The sequence below is a fragment of the Phalacrocorax aristotelis genome, chromosome 9 (assembly GCF_949628215.1).
Source record: "Phalacrocorax aristotelis chromosome 9, bGulAri2.1, whole genome shotgun sequence".
Lineage (NCBI taxonomy): Eukaryota > Metazoa > Chordata > Aves > Suliformes > Phalacrocoracidae > Phalacrocorax > Phalacrocorax aristotelis.
In genome coordinates this window covers 17293684-17308599 of record NC_134284.1, presented here as the reverse complement: position 1 = coordinate 17308599, position 14916 = coordinate 17293684, and the positions used below count along the sequence as shown (strand labels likewise).

The window sequence follows — 14916 nt, the reverse complement described above, 5'->3', positions numbered from 1 at the left end:
ATTTTATAAATTATTATAAAAGGAACAGTAACATTATTTAGTCTTTGCAAATTTAAGTCACATTAAATAAAAGGAAAAATATAATAGTTGTTGTTCCATTGTTTTTTAGGGAGAACAATATTTGCAGGGAAGTGGTAATATCTTTTATTAGACAAAATTATAAGTGAAGGAGAAGTTAATTTTTGTCCCTACAGATCTTACTTTTCTCAAAGAACAGAAAAAGAAATACATACTTTAATGTTTTCTAACAATACAGCATTATATGCTTGGAGGTAAATGGAGGGAGACTGGTAGTTATTTTTGTTTTCTAGAAAATCTGAAGTTGAAATACATTCAGTGGTCTATATAGAAAGATATAGATGCACAAGGTATTTTGATGGTTGTTTTTTTTTTTGAAAAAGCAAAACTTCAGACTCAGACCAAATCCATTTTAGACTTCTTGTTTTTGAAGCAATCCTTAGGTTGTAACAGACCTTAACAGTTTGGTTTGGCTTTTTTACATATCTTTTCCAACACAACGGATTCAAGATCAGAACTGTCTGAAATCTTGGCTAATTTAGGAGAATGGCCAGGACTTGGACTGTGGAACCTGTATGAAAGTAAATGTTCTCACAAAATTTCTTCCTCTTTTGAACCAAGAAATTACAAGAATAACTTATGAAATTCTGTCTTTGACATTCATTTCCTTCCCTGGCTTACTTCTTACACACCCTTTATATGGAATGAGGCTTCCTCATCCCATTTATTCATAATTAGTCACTCTGATGGAAAATAAGAAAGAAAATGCTGATTGCACTAAGAGATAAGTTAAGGAAAAAATGTATTAACTTGTAACCCAAGAAAAGATATAATTAAGTGAAGCATATAATTCATTACTGTTTATCAGAGGAATTCAGAAAGAATGACTACCATTTTCTCTTGAAGCTCCAGAAAAATAAACTGTAGGTCTTGGTAACCAAAGCAAAAAGATGTGAGAGAATAATAGGTAGAAGACTTGCTCACTGAAAAAAGACAGACTGATAAATGCACCAGGAAGAATAAAATAAAATTTATTAAAAGGGGAAAAGATTAGAAAAAATAACAGTCATGCAAGAATCTTAATAACATGGAGGATACACTGCCAGAACAGGAGTCAATCCACAGTCTGAATCTGTACCAGAGGTGGGGAGCACTAAAATCCCAGTGCTCTTATTTGACAAGTTCTGGCTCTCAGGTACTCTTCCTGCCCACAGATTTAGTCCATGGAGTAATATGGCTATGAGCAAGTGTAGGTGAGGGCAAAGGCATTTTTAGAGTTAATGGCAACATCTTCAGATTTCTACCTAAAGTTATGTGTGTAAGTGAAGACTGTAGATCCCAAACAAAGGAGAACCTGAGTTTGAAAATGTTGGGTTAGAGGTTTAATAAAAGATTAGCCTCACTATTCAAAAATGGATAGCTAATTAAAAGACTCAGTGATGTACAGTTTCACCTGCCTTTTCCAGAAATCAAGCCTTGTACACTGAATTTGTTATGCAGAAACTGGAACACACACATATCTAATAACAAGGAATGTTAGATCGCTGCACCGTACAAGCTGGCATAGCCAAATCAAAGCTCATTAGCAGAAATGTATGCTATGGGACACATGGGAAAGAATATTGTCAAACCTCTTTCTACCCCTACTACAAACCAACACCAGAATTAAAACCACGTTTGAATCTTAAAAGGAAACAAATCTTAAAAGGAAACTGCACATTTTAGTCAGTAGGTAGTGTTAGCAAGGTTTTCGTCTCTTTGTTCTTTTTTTTCCAAGGACCACTTTAAGTGTGCAATGTGCTGTAATGTGTGGTGCTATACAATTGGCATAGATCTCAGCTCAGTAACAATGAATTTTCCTGGCAGACAAATGCTTGGTCGGATCAGATCATGGAAATAAGCTCTTTTGGACTGAGGTTTGCATGGAATTGTACTGGTATGTGTGCATTGACCCCAAGCTGAAAGAATGTTTTATTTCAATGATTTGAGTGGAAACTGATAGTATCTGTTGTTTTCAGAGCAGTAAAGACATAAGAAAAGGGTTTTTATGTTATTATTTTTGTTATGCTTTAAAGGAGCTCTAGAGACATCGCAATATTTTTGCCAGAGAGAAAATCAGGAGAGGAAAACTGCAAGCATGGATTTAGCTTATATAATGTTTAACAGGATTAAATAAAAATGCTAGTGATGCAGAGTTTTACCCTGGTCTCTTCCAGCATGAAAATTTCTTGACTTCATGTGACAAAGCAATTCACAATGAAAAGAACTACGAAGATGCAAAATATCTCAGAATCACAGAATGGTAGGTGTTGGAAGGGACCTCTGGAGATCACCTTGTCCAACCACCCCCCCCCAGTTGAGCAGGGACACACAAAGCAGGGGGCACAGGAACACGTCCAGGCGGATTTTGAATGTCTCCAGGGAAGGAGACCCCACGGCCTCCCTGGGAAGCCTGTTCCACTGCTCTGGCACTCTCAAAGTAAAGAAGCTTTTCCTCATGTTTAGCTGGAACTTCCTGATTTATGAAAGGGAGGTCCTGCCTCACTAACCTGGTCTCCTATGATAAGGTGACCTGCTTAGTGGATGAGGGGAAGGCTGTGGACATTGTCTACCTGGACTTTAGTAAGGCCTTTAAAACTGTGTCCCACAGCATTCTCCTGGAGAAGCTGGCTGCTCACAGTTTGGACAAGTGCACTCTGCGTTGAGTTAAAACTGGCTGGACGGCCAAGCCCAGAGAGTGGTGGTGAATGGAGTCAAATCCAGTTGGCGGCCGGTCACGAGTGGTGTTCCCCAGGGCTCAGTGTTGGGGCCAGTCGTTGATGATCTGGATGAGGGGGTTGAGTGCACCCTCAGTAAGTCTGCAGGTGACACCAAGCTGGGTGGAAGTGTCGATCTGCTGGGGGGCAGCAAGGCCCTACAAAGGCACCTGGACAGCCTGGATCACTGGGCCAGAGCCAACGGTATGAGATTCAACAAGGCCAAGTGCCGGGTCCTGCACTTGGGTCACAACAACCCCATGCAGCGCTACAGGCTTGGGGAGGAGTGGCTGGAGAGCTGCCTGGAGGAAAAGGACCTGGGGGTGTTGGTTGACAGCTGGCTGAACATGAGCCAGCAGTGTGCCCAGGTGGCCAAGGCAGCCAATGGCATCCTGGCTTGTATCAGGAAGAGTGTGGCCAGCAGGAGCAGGGAGGTGATCGTGCCCCTGTACTTGGTACTGGTGAGGCTGCACCTTGAGTACTGTGTTCAGTTTTGGGCCCCTCACTACAAGAAGGACATCGAGGTGCTGGAGCGTGTCCAGAGAAGGGCAACAAAGTTGCTGAAGGGTCTGGAGAACAAGTCTTATGAGAAGCAGCTGAGGGAGCTGGGGTTGTTTAGCCTGGAGAAGAGGAGGCTGAGGGGAGACCTTATTGCTCTCTACAACTACCTGAAAGGAGGTTGTAGTGAGCAATAAGGTCTCTTCTCCCTAGTAACAAGTGACAGGACGAGAGGAAGGCCTCAGGCTGTGCCAGGGGAAGTTTAGGTTGGATATTAGGAAAACATTCTTCGCTGAAAGGGTTGTCAAATATTGGAACAGGCTGCCCAGGAAGGTGGTTGAGTCTCCGTCCCTGGTGGTATTTAGAAGGATAGATGTGGTGCTTGAGAATATGGTGGACTTGGCAGTGATAGCTTAGTGGTTGGACTTGATGATCTTAAGGGTCTTTTCCAACCTTAACGATTTTATGATTCTATGGTTCTATGATTCCTGTGTTCTAGTTTGTGCCCATTGCCCCTTGGCCTGTCGTTGGGCACCACTGAAAAGATTCTGGTCCCATCCTCTTGACACCCACCCTTTAGATATTTATAAGTATTGATGAGATCCCCCCTCAGTCCCCTCTTCTCCAGGCTGAACAAACACAGGTTTTTCAGCCTTTCCTCATAAGAGAGATGCTCCCGTCCCCTGATCATTTTTGTAGCTCTCTGCTGGACTTGCTTAAGCAGTTCCCTGTCCTTCTTGAACCGGGGGGCCCAAAACTGGACACAGTACTCCAAATGCTAAGGCATAGTATAGGGGGAGGAAAACTTCCCTCGACCTGCTCGTCACACTCCTTTTAATGCATCCCAGGATACCATTGGCCTTCTTGGCCACAGGGGTGCGTTGCTGGCTCAGGGTCAGCTTGCTGTCCACCAGCACTCCCAGGTCCTTTTCAACAGAGCCACTTTCCAGTAGTTCAGTCCCCAACCTCTACCAGTGCATGGGGTTGTTCCTCCCCAGGTTCCCCTCAGCCCAGCTCTCCAGCCCGTCCAGGTCTCACTGGATGTCAGCACAGCCTTCTGGTATCAGCCACTCCCCCCACCTTGGTATCATCAGCAAACTTACTGAGGTTACACTCTGTCCCTTCTTCCAGGTCATTGATGAATATATTAAACAGGACTGGACCACAGACCCCTGGAGAACACCACCAATTACAGGCCTCTATCCAGAATGAGCCATTGATAACAACCCTCTGAGTTCTGCTGTTGTCTATCCATCTCACTGTCCACTCATCCAACCAAAATATATTTTCTTAAGGCCTACACAATGGTAGCAAGAATAAATATATTGCCAGTTCAGACATCTAAAAGAAAATATATCAGTAAACAGAAACAGCTGCACTGGAAAGAGATGGAGGCTGAAGGTTTTGCTAGAGGATTAAAATGTGAGGCTGATCAGCATCAAGATAAGGGGGATTTTATGAGCTCCCTTGAAGTCAGTATCAACCTCTTAGCCTTCCTGGTTGTTCACTGTTGTTTGTAGAGATGCTTAACAGAAAAAATTTATAAACATCACACTAACGCGATCAACCCGGTGAACTAAATGTAATGAATAAATTAAATCAGCTGATTTAGTCTTTTTTCATTTACTTCACAACATGATAAAAACTTCAGTATTTATAGAAGTACTTGATTCTTTGAAACAAAGTCTGTAATGCTTTTTAGCATTGGGGAGGCACTGAAAAAAAAGAACACTGAAAGTTTGGAATAAACTTGGTTTTCATGTGCATGTGTATAACACAACTTTCAGAAGCGTATGGTACAAATGAAGAACAGAATACGTCATTCATTATCAAGGTACTCCTAAATGAGAGACTTTTCAACTTTTATGGCCATTACCTTATAAATACCTTAAAACTTTGTCCCACACAGTTTCTTCACTCACTGACCATATAGGTGAGCTTGTGGATAGCCAACCAGATCCTCACTGCATGCCATGGTGTAGGTGCCTGAATGCACAAGATCTCTATAATATGTTTAAGCCTTAGTTAAAAAAAACCAAACACAAACAAACCAAAACCCAAAACCAACCAAACAAAAAAATACCTGTGGAAATTTCTTATATTTTTAAACTAGTTTATTTTGTAACTAGTTGTATGCTTGAGATCCTGCTGACTATCCTCAAATTTACAGAGATATGCAGGTATGATAAAAAAAATGTTGCATCAAATATACAAATGTATCATCCAGTAGAGGAACAGGAAATACAGGCAGGAACTTTTTCACTGCATCCAATGTTACTCAGGGTTTAGCAAAAAAGAAATAGTTGTAAACAAAACAAAAAAAAAGTTAATAATTTAAATAATTATTATATTTTGTATTTTCTATTTGCAAATGAAAATTGGTTTATCTACGGCTGTTTGCTCTGAGGTATTTGCTCATACAGCTTTCTATATGATGAACCTTTTATTGTGCAGGGTTTTAGCCAGACACAGACTTTATTTTTTCTCTTTACAGAATGATTCTTTACCTCCTGACCCTTCAAAAGCTACAACTTGTATCCTGAGCATCTTATCGTAAGTGTAACACTTCTAGCAGTACAAGTAAAATCATTGTGTTGGGCTGCTCTATGGGTTGAACCTGCTGTGAGACTGAGGCAAGGCACCACTGACACAGGGAGAACTGACTGACAGTGACACTCTGGATTCTACCTAACTGAGGTTAGCTCACACCCTTTATACTTTTAGACACAGCAATTCCAAAGTAATGAGGAATATGAGCTGAATTAATCAAAGGGATAAGAGCAAGTCAATTTTATTTCAAAAAGTAGTGACAATTGCTGAATTTTTATATGGACAAATAGGGATACACAGAGGTACCTGTCTATGTAGATAATACCATTTCATGTGTCTATATGTGTTCTACAAAATTATTTCCATAGAAATGACTGAGGAGTCATAACGCTAATTTTAGACCAACTTTGCACTAATTTTACTTGCTTCAATAGATTTATGGTAAGGGTCTCCCTGAAAGAAAAAGATTATCCTTTTCCACAAGCAATAAAAATGCCTTTCACTACTTTTAGGTGACTGAGAAATCGACATTAGGAAAATGAATACTGAAGTATGACACTTACGTGTAGTAGCATGTTTGTGAAACAATCGACGATCCTGAAAAAGCCCTCTTAGCAAGAGAAATGAGGCAAAAGATTCCTAGCCACAGAATTGTTTCACTGCTTGTTATTTTGAACCTGACATGAGGCTGACATTTTTCTTAGAGATTCACTTTTGAATCCTGCAATAAGATATATTTTACCTTTCTTTTTTATGTTATTTGGGAAAGAAATAAAAGCTAAAACTTGTGAAGTCTTGTCTCATGACCTTCTAAGGAATGATTCTGGTATTTTCAGTCCTTCATCTTGGCAATACTTTATTTGCCATAATAATTAATAAAAAGTACTATAATCAAAGCTCAGATATTCCCCTCAGAGACAACACCAGGTAAGTTATTCCCTGTCATAAAATACCAGAAAATTACATCATATTACAAAAAAGTATTACTAGCCGTTCTGTCACCTCAACTGAAATTACAGAAAAATCTTTTTACAGTAAACAAATTAAGTAAAATCAGATGCCCACTAAAGGTTTAATAATGTTATAAAGTGTTATTTGATTTCAACTTTTTCCAATTCTGTACAATGAGAAGAGATTTGTTGCTTGTGAATTAACAGGATGGGCAATTAGTCTGCTCTTTAGTGTAATTAATACTTCATTTCTGTCTGCCCCAAATCATAGAAGATCCTTGAGATCTTCATTTCAGCAGATTCTTGCCTTCCCCAAAATCTTTAAAGGCGTGTTCTGAATATTAAATTCTTGCTTTTTACTCACTCTCTGCTGTCCTCCTGTCATGATTTAACCCCAGCTGGAAACTAAGCAGCATGCAGCCCCTCACTCCCTCCCTCCCTGGTGGGATGGGGGAAAGAATCAGAAGAGTAATCTCATGGGCTGAGATAAAGACATTTTAATAGTGAAAACAAAAGCCACACATGTAAGCAAAGCAAAGCAAAACAAGGAATTCAGTCACTCCTTCCCATGGGCAGGCAGGTGTTCAGCCATCCCCAGGAAAGCAGGGCTCCATCATGGGTAATGGTTACTCCAGAAGACAAATAGCCACCACTCTGAATATTCATATTCCCATTCCCTACTCCCTTCTTCTTCCCCCAGCTTTATATGCTGAGCATGACATCATATGGTTGGGGTCAGCTGTGCCAGCTGTGTCCCCTCACAGCTAATTGTGCCCCTGGCAAAGCACGGGGAGCTGACTAGTGTAAGCACTACTTAGCAACCACAAAAACATCTCATTATCACCACTGTTTCCAGCACAAATCCAAAACACAGCCCCATACTACCTACTACGAAGAATTTTAACTCTGTCCCAGCTGAAACCAGGACACCTTATGTCTCTGAGGAAGTAGGAGCACAAGGTGTGGGAGTAACTATTACTCTCTTGAAGTGGGAGAATGCTCTCAGCTGCTAGTTTAGTTGCCACTTTGGAGACTATATCTCACCATGTATCTGCTGAATATCCTTTCCTGAGCAATCAAAGAGTTGCTGTCCAAGTTCAAAGCATGTTACAGGCACAGTTGCTTCTGACCCTGTCTCCCAGCTGACTGCCAGGTGAAAACTACTCATGGCAGTGCTTCTTCAGGACATTATCCAAATTCTCTGCCCAGGAGCAGGAAATAAAGCAGTTGTGATAGTGTGATCAGAGAACTGGTCTCCCATGTGAGGCATGACAACTCCCAGAGGCTCACTGGTTACTCATACATATACTGTGAGTGTGATAAGTGGCTGCAGACACTGGCTCTAAGGAATTTTTTGCAAGGGAAACACACTGCTGGATTCCTCCTAAGACTACTCTTATCATAACGGCATACATGCTTGCAGGTGTGGCCATACCACAGACGGGGCCATGTAGCCCATCCAAACCACTGAATTTGTAAACTCCAGAAAAAGGGAGAAAATTTTCATCTTGAAATTCACCAGCATTAGACTGTTTCGAATTTGCTGAATTTAGATGGGGAATATGTACTCCTCAGATAACACTACCCTGGAGTCTATCATCATGGATAAAACTGAATTCTGCCTCTAAGATCACCTTTGGAGAGCCTTACTGACTGAGAGCTACCCAAAGATGCACCAGCTGTTGACAACACCACCACAAGGGCAACTGTAAGGGAGGTTGGGGCAGCCTGGCTTATGAGTCTTAAATTATAATTGGCACATTTTTAAATACAGGTACTTTGTCTGGCTACTGATTTCTTTTCCCTATATAAGCTAGAAAAAAAAATGAGTGGTTGCTTAGGAAGTTTCATCTATGTATTGTTTAAGAAAACCTCCAGACTCTCACAAATGTGAAATGAAAAATCTAAATAAATAAATTATTTAGATTTCCGGTCCTAGTGTATAAGAAGCTCTACAGACAATTTGACAGAATTAATTATTTAAATTCTCATAACAGGTAAATAACTTTGAGATAACTTTGCGTGTTATGTTTTTAATACTCATCTCAAAAAGTCCTACAGGCTACAAGGTCCTGGTAAGATCATTTTATTTACTAGCAGTTCAACTATATCATCTTATCTTAAAACAGATTTTACAGTGCATAAAAAGTCCAACAAATACATGCCATTGTTTTTCAGTCAAATTTTGTCTAGTTTTTAGTGCTTCTTATGCTATAAAATATGTCTAAACGTTTTGTGTGCAAAGGACATATTAAGTTATATTTAAACAGGGTGCAGAAGCAGCTGGTGTTGAAAGGCAAAGCAGGAGAAAAAACACTTGAAAGCTGTGCTAAAATTGTGTCCTTTTAGGGAACACCTAGATTTGACTGCACTCTATGAAACAGTTTTCCTCTTACAAAATACTGTGGTGAAAAAATGAAACTGTTTTTAATATAAACAACTCTGTGTAACAAAATTTAATTTAAAAATAAAAAATACCCCAGAAGATCAAAAAAGAACAATGAAAATACAGACATCTGAAATGTGCTCAGAATAGTATGTTTCCACTTTTCATCCACTTTTCTTTTCAATATTACTTTTAATTTCTATTTTATTTTTCCTATTGCACATGAGAGTAAACATAACAATAAGAAAATATAAATTTGGCATATCAGGCAATCCTTAAAGACCAGAAGATGAATTAAATAAAGGAAAAAACAGTATTGAATATGTCCTTGAGTAAATGCAAAATAACATAGACCAGTATGACAAAGGTTAAGAGCACAATAACTCACAATTAGTAACACATGTAAAAGGATAACATTAGGACGAGTTTTCAAACAGGTTTAAAAATGCAGTAATGAAAAGTTCTTTGACGTCTTGTTTTAGTCTTTATAAAAATCATTATGATCAGATGTTTAACACAGACTCTCAACAAAGTGGTTGAAGCATAAGACAGTAGAAAATTAGAAAGGTAAATAAAACATAGACAGGCTAGATGCATTAAGGTATGGTTATGATTAAATTTATTCTTGAAAACCTTTGGGGAAAAAAAAAGGTTACGGCCATTAGTGAATTCTACAGAGCCCTTTCCTTAGCATGACATTATTCAATATCTCTATTAATAGAGTAAATTGCACCTAAAATATTTGTTGTAAGATTCAGGGACTGCTACCCAAAAAACCCAATAAAATGCTAAATGAGTCTAAAACACAGACGAGGAAATTCAATGGAAACATTACAGAGGATCTACACTGAGGAAGAAACAATCAAACATCCTCATAAGAAAGGATATCTGAAAAATGGAGTGTGCTGATGGGGAAATATTGCTAGGCATTAACAAAAAAGTAAATGGGAGCGTGAGGAAAACGTGTCAATGCAATGGTGTTTTTGTAAAATTGAATTAATAAAACACAAATGTTATTATGTAACGGAGGAGTAAAAGCGTAGTCAGCCAGCTACCACATATAATTATCTTTCTCTACTCAGACGGAGCACAGCCCGAGTTGCAACATTGTTTCCAGCATTGGGCTCGTCACCTGAAGCAAAATTATAGAAGAACTCAAAAAAAAGAGCAGTTTAAGAATTTATAAAACATGATCTCCAAGGAAAAAGATATATTAAAAAAAAATTGACAGACATGTATTTGCTTAGTCCAGAGAGAAACATTTACATTGGGGCACGATAATGCTTGGAACTTTAACATAATATTACATATTATTGTATAAAAGATAGTAGTCAATCATTATCCATCTCTACCACAGTAGACATGATTTTTAGGAGGAAAGATCTAGGCTGTGTATTAAGAAAGCTAGACTGTATATAAAGAAAGCTCTCACTTTCACTGTAGCTACGTGCTGGACTTACGGTGGACTGACAAAGCTGGATACTAGGATCTTTAAAAGCAGAAAAGATAAACTGTGGACAAAAGTAGTGTGGAAATAATTGATCCTGCCTCAGACAAGAGGAGTGGCATATCTGACATCATAGGATCCTTCAATTCTAATATTTCTCTGATATTAAAGATAAGAAGTAATATTATTACTATATTCATCTAATCTTGAGCACTGGAATGGAGCTTTATGAGTTTATCAAGCAAAGAATCTTGAATAATATTCTTGGTGGATAAATGTATACAGGAAGAAATTTTATTTATTTATTTCCACTTCAGGAAGAAGAAAAGAAATCACAGAATGATGCATTACAGAACAATATATTTTCTGACATTCTAATGCAGAGAATAGGAAGCTGTACAAGACATTACTGTATTAAAAAAACAGGGACACACAAAATACCCTCAGAAAAAAGAACCAATACATATGGATCCTTTTGAACAACCCAGTAGTTTTTTTTCATAGAATGTTACTTTAAAGTTTTAAAGAAAGGGAAGTTTATCTTTTCTGTTCCTGTCTGGTTCTTTTCTATCCTGTATCTCCCATCTGCAGAGACTGACTTGTAGGAATTTGCAGCATAGAGCATTTTGTAAAAATGTGGACTCCACATGTGCAGCAGAGAAGCACAAGCATGGACTCTGGTTCCCTGACTCTTCCACATCAAGTCTTTCTGGTATTCTTCTAGCTGCCTGTCCTCCCTCATACATAATGTCACTTCTGATACTGTGTAGAAGAACCTGAAAAAGATAGCTGCTGCTGAGATCTGAGGTACCCTTAATGCTTCATTCACTGTTGCTGCCAGTGGAATTTAAGGAATTTTCCAGTGATAAATCTAATTTTATCCTGGCCCTGCATCACTGACATGGTGGAAAAATATACTCCAAGCATACTCATATTTCACTTCTGCACTTTCTGCATCCTTTCCCAACATTCTGATGATGAAACTTTTTTTGGCTACTCCACGCTGTGGTTGCACTTGAACTGGCAGCTGGGTGGAATTGCTCTTGGTGATGTGTCCATCTCTTCACCACTGCACCCTGTACTTCCAGTGAGCTGTGTGATGTGATACAAAATGACACATGGGAGTTCCCCAAACACTTGTACTTGTAAACCTCCCAGCCATGTGTAAGTTAATCGTGTTAATCAGGTTAGTGACACTAATACATTAATATCACATATGAAATGTGTGACAAGAATTTGAAAAGTTTAAGAACAGCCCTTCAGCTCCTTCAGCACGTAAAATAATATTAACTGTAATATGAAGACAGCATTCAACTGTCTCATGATTAGAACAGAGGAATGGTTATGTGATTTTTGTTTTAATTTTGTTTGTCACTTAGTCATTTACTTGAAGTGTACTTTGGACAATTTGCTTTACTTGTTCTCAGATTGTTTTTACCCATATTTACCAAGAATCAATTTTATTGTCAAGATGGGTTTCATTTACTGAACACTGACCAGTAAGAAGCTTTTGAGTCTAGATTTTTGGTTTATCTTAGTTTATTCTAAAAGGAAGGGTGTTTACATAAACCCAGTTCCAAATTCTGAATATTTCTGAAGTTAGGGACCTTTGGGTCTATGGACTTGATTCAGGCCAGTTTATAATTTTATCTGAAATGAAAGCATCCAGAAATATGAGCTATAACATACTGAACGCTTACAACTTTACAGTCCTCCTGATGTTAAGGCATCTCTTTTCCTATTTCTATTATTTCTGTATCCTGCAGTTACTGTGGAGGTGAAGCTCTTGACTGTGTCACACAAAAGCTCAAAATACACTTACCAAATATCTTCAGGTCTAGGAACAATAGAAATGCATGCCTTTTTTTTTCAAGAGTATCAGATGAAGGGCCAATGAGCTGTATCTTTGTTCACATCTGAATCCAGTAAACACAATCTATCAAAGGCAGCAGGACCAATCAGGTAGTACTGTGGAAAGTAATTTGCACAAGTTCAAAATCAGGGTTGCTGTTTTCTTCACATGTTGTGTGAAGCTTGCTGTCATAAGCACAATGCCAGACGAACCAGGGCCAGAGCAGCCTTGCATAAGGTCAGTAATAAGAACTATCAGACACTGGGCTGCAGTAGCATAGCTAAAACCTGCATCTAATATCAAAGGGGTTTTAATTTAAGTATATATATATTATTTTAATAACTCTTTCTGAACAGGTCCTGCATCAAGTGACAGGATATTGAATCAGCACTCCATATAAAATGAGATATGGCACACAAAAAAAAAAAAATTTGAAAGTAGAGAAAAAAATCATATAGGCAAGATTGGATTTTCAAAAGCATGAAGTGGAGTTCTCCAATTGGCCTGAATTCAATATTAAGACATTCAATGACTTCCACAGGAGCAGATTACGTACCATGCTGTTCACATTTGTGATTCCCACTCACAGCTATTTTTCATATATCTGAGAATAAAGAAACATAATATGCTAATGACTATTCAGTTATTCCGGGATTTTCTTACATTTAATTTACAAAGTATGTAAGTACACATGGCTACAATTTGTTTGCCACATGCGACCTATTTGCCTGGTGCTTTATAGTGAGCAGTGTAATTGAAATGTTGACCAAATAGATAATTAAACCCCTTAAAGTATCTGAGATGCTTTTTAATAAGTTTCTGTTCTACATTTTCAAAATGTTTCTAGCTCTAAACTTGCTTTAAAATCCTGTAAATCCTGTTTAATGTCCAGTAAATATTGCTGAATTACACAGTGATTTTCTAGGGCAGACAGGCTGACAGATATGCTTATCTATCCCTCACTGACAAAACTATAATGACATTTCAAGTGCAAAAAAACATTTAAAGAAACAATTACAAAAGAGCTGCAAAAAATACCTAAATAAAACACTAAAGGTGAGGCTATGTAGATATGTATATTTTCAGCTGCATCACCTGCAGAATAGACAACTGTCTAAAAGATGCTTATTGACATAGCTGGCAGGCCAGTGTTAATAGTAAAAATACCTTCTACAGTATTATTCAAAATATGTTGCTTAATTACATGGTATGGACATGAGTTCTTCACAAGAACCTTATGAAGTTCAACAAGGACAAGTGTACGGTCTTGCATCTGGGAAAACATAATCCGAGAGTGCAGCAGAGACTGGGATCCACCTGGCTGGAGAGCAGCTCTGTGGAAAGGGACCTGGGGGTCCTGATGGACAGGAAGCTCAACATGAGCGAACAGTGTGCTGCTGCAGCCAAGAAGGCCAACAGGATGCTGGGTTGCATCAAAAAGGCCATCGCCAGCCGAGAGAAAGAAGTCATCATCCCGCTCTACTCAGCGCTTGTCAGGCCACACCTGGAGGGCTGTGTACAGTTCTGGTCCCCGCTGTACAAAAGGGATGTGGACAGGCTGGAAGGAGTCCAGAGAAGGGCCACCAAGATGATCAAAGGACTGGGAAGCTGCCATATGAGGATAGGCTGGGAGAGCTGGGTTTGTGCAGTCTTGAGAAAAGGAGGCTCAGAGGGGATCTCATCACCACGTACCAGTACTTAAGGGGCAGCTACAAAGAAGGTGGAGACTCCCTTTTTACACAGAGTCACATAGAGAGGACAAGGGGGAATGGACACAAGTTGCTCTTGGGGAGATTCTGATTGGACACCAGAGGGAAATTTTTCACAGTGAGGACAGTCACCCATTGGAATAATCTCCCCAGGGAAGTGGTTGACTCGGCCACATTGGCCACTTTTAAGATTAGGCTGGACAGGCTGCTGGGCCATCTTGTCTAGACTGTGCTCTTCCCAGAAAGGTTGGACTAGATGATCCCTGAGGGTCCCTTCCAACCTGTGATTCTGTGATTCTGTGAGTGTAGATACAGCCTCTGAGACTTTAGCTTTCATTATGCTTAATGGCAATATCAGATTTAACAGAGCAAAATAGGACAAGGTGTAGTTTGGGTATGATGTGAGGTGACAGAGAAGTACCATCAGAAAAAGCAGGATGCTTTTCATGAAGGAAAGGGAGTGATGCAAGGGATGCCTTCTCCCTCCATGGCAACAGAGCTGATGGAAAAATGTATTGAATGTTTTAGCCAAGATGCTTGTGTATTAAGCTCCATTATGTCAAGTTAATTAATCCCATGTGAGAATAATGTATTTTATCATATGAAAAGCAGAAATGAATTAGCAGGAGGAAAAACTGTTGTACCTCCAGCTTATGCCTGTGGAATATGGGTCACAAACCCACACCCTAGGCAGAGAAAATTGCGATCATAAATAATAATCCATCCAATGCCCCTCACACAGGAAATACG

General features: G+C 39.2%; 1 long non-coding RNA gene across 2 annotated transcripts in view; it reads left to right on the top strand.

The window, feature by feature from the left end:
* Positions 1-2238: 2238 nt before the first annotated feature.
* Positions 2239-14916, top strand: part of LOC142061944 (uncharacterized) — a 41777-nt gene continuing 29099 nt past the window's right edge. For both annotated transcript variants that reach the window (XR_012662314.1, XR_012662313.1), the window contains exons 1-2: positions 2239-2320; positions 5767-5825. This is a non-coding gene — a long non-coding RNA (uncharacterized LOC142061944). The remainder of the gene's footprint in view (positions 2321-5766; positions 5826-14916) is intronic.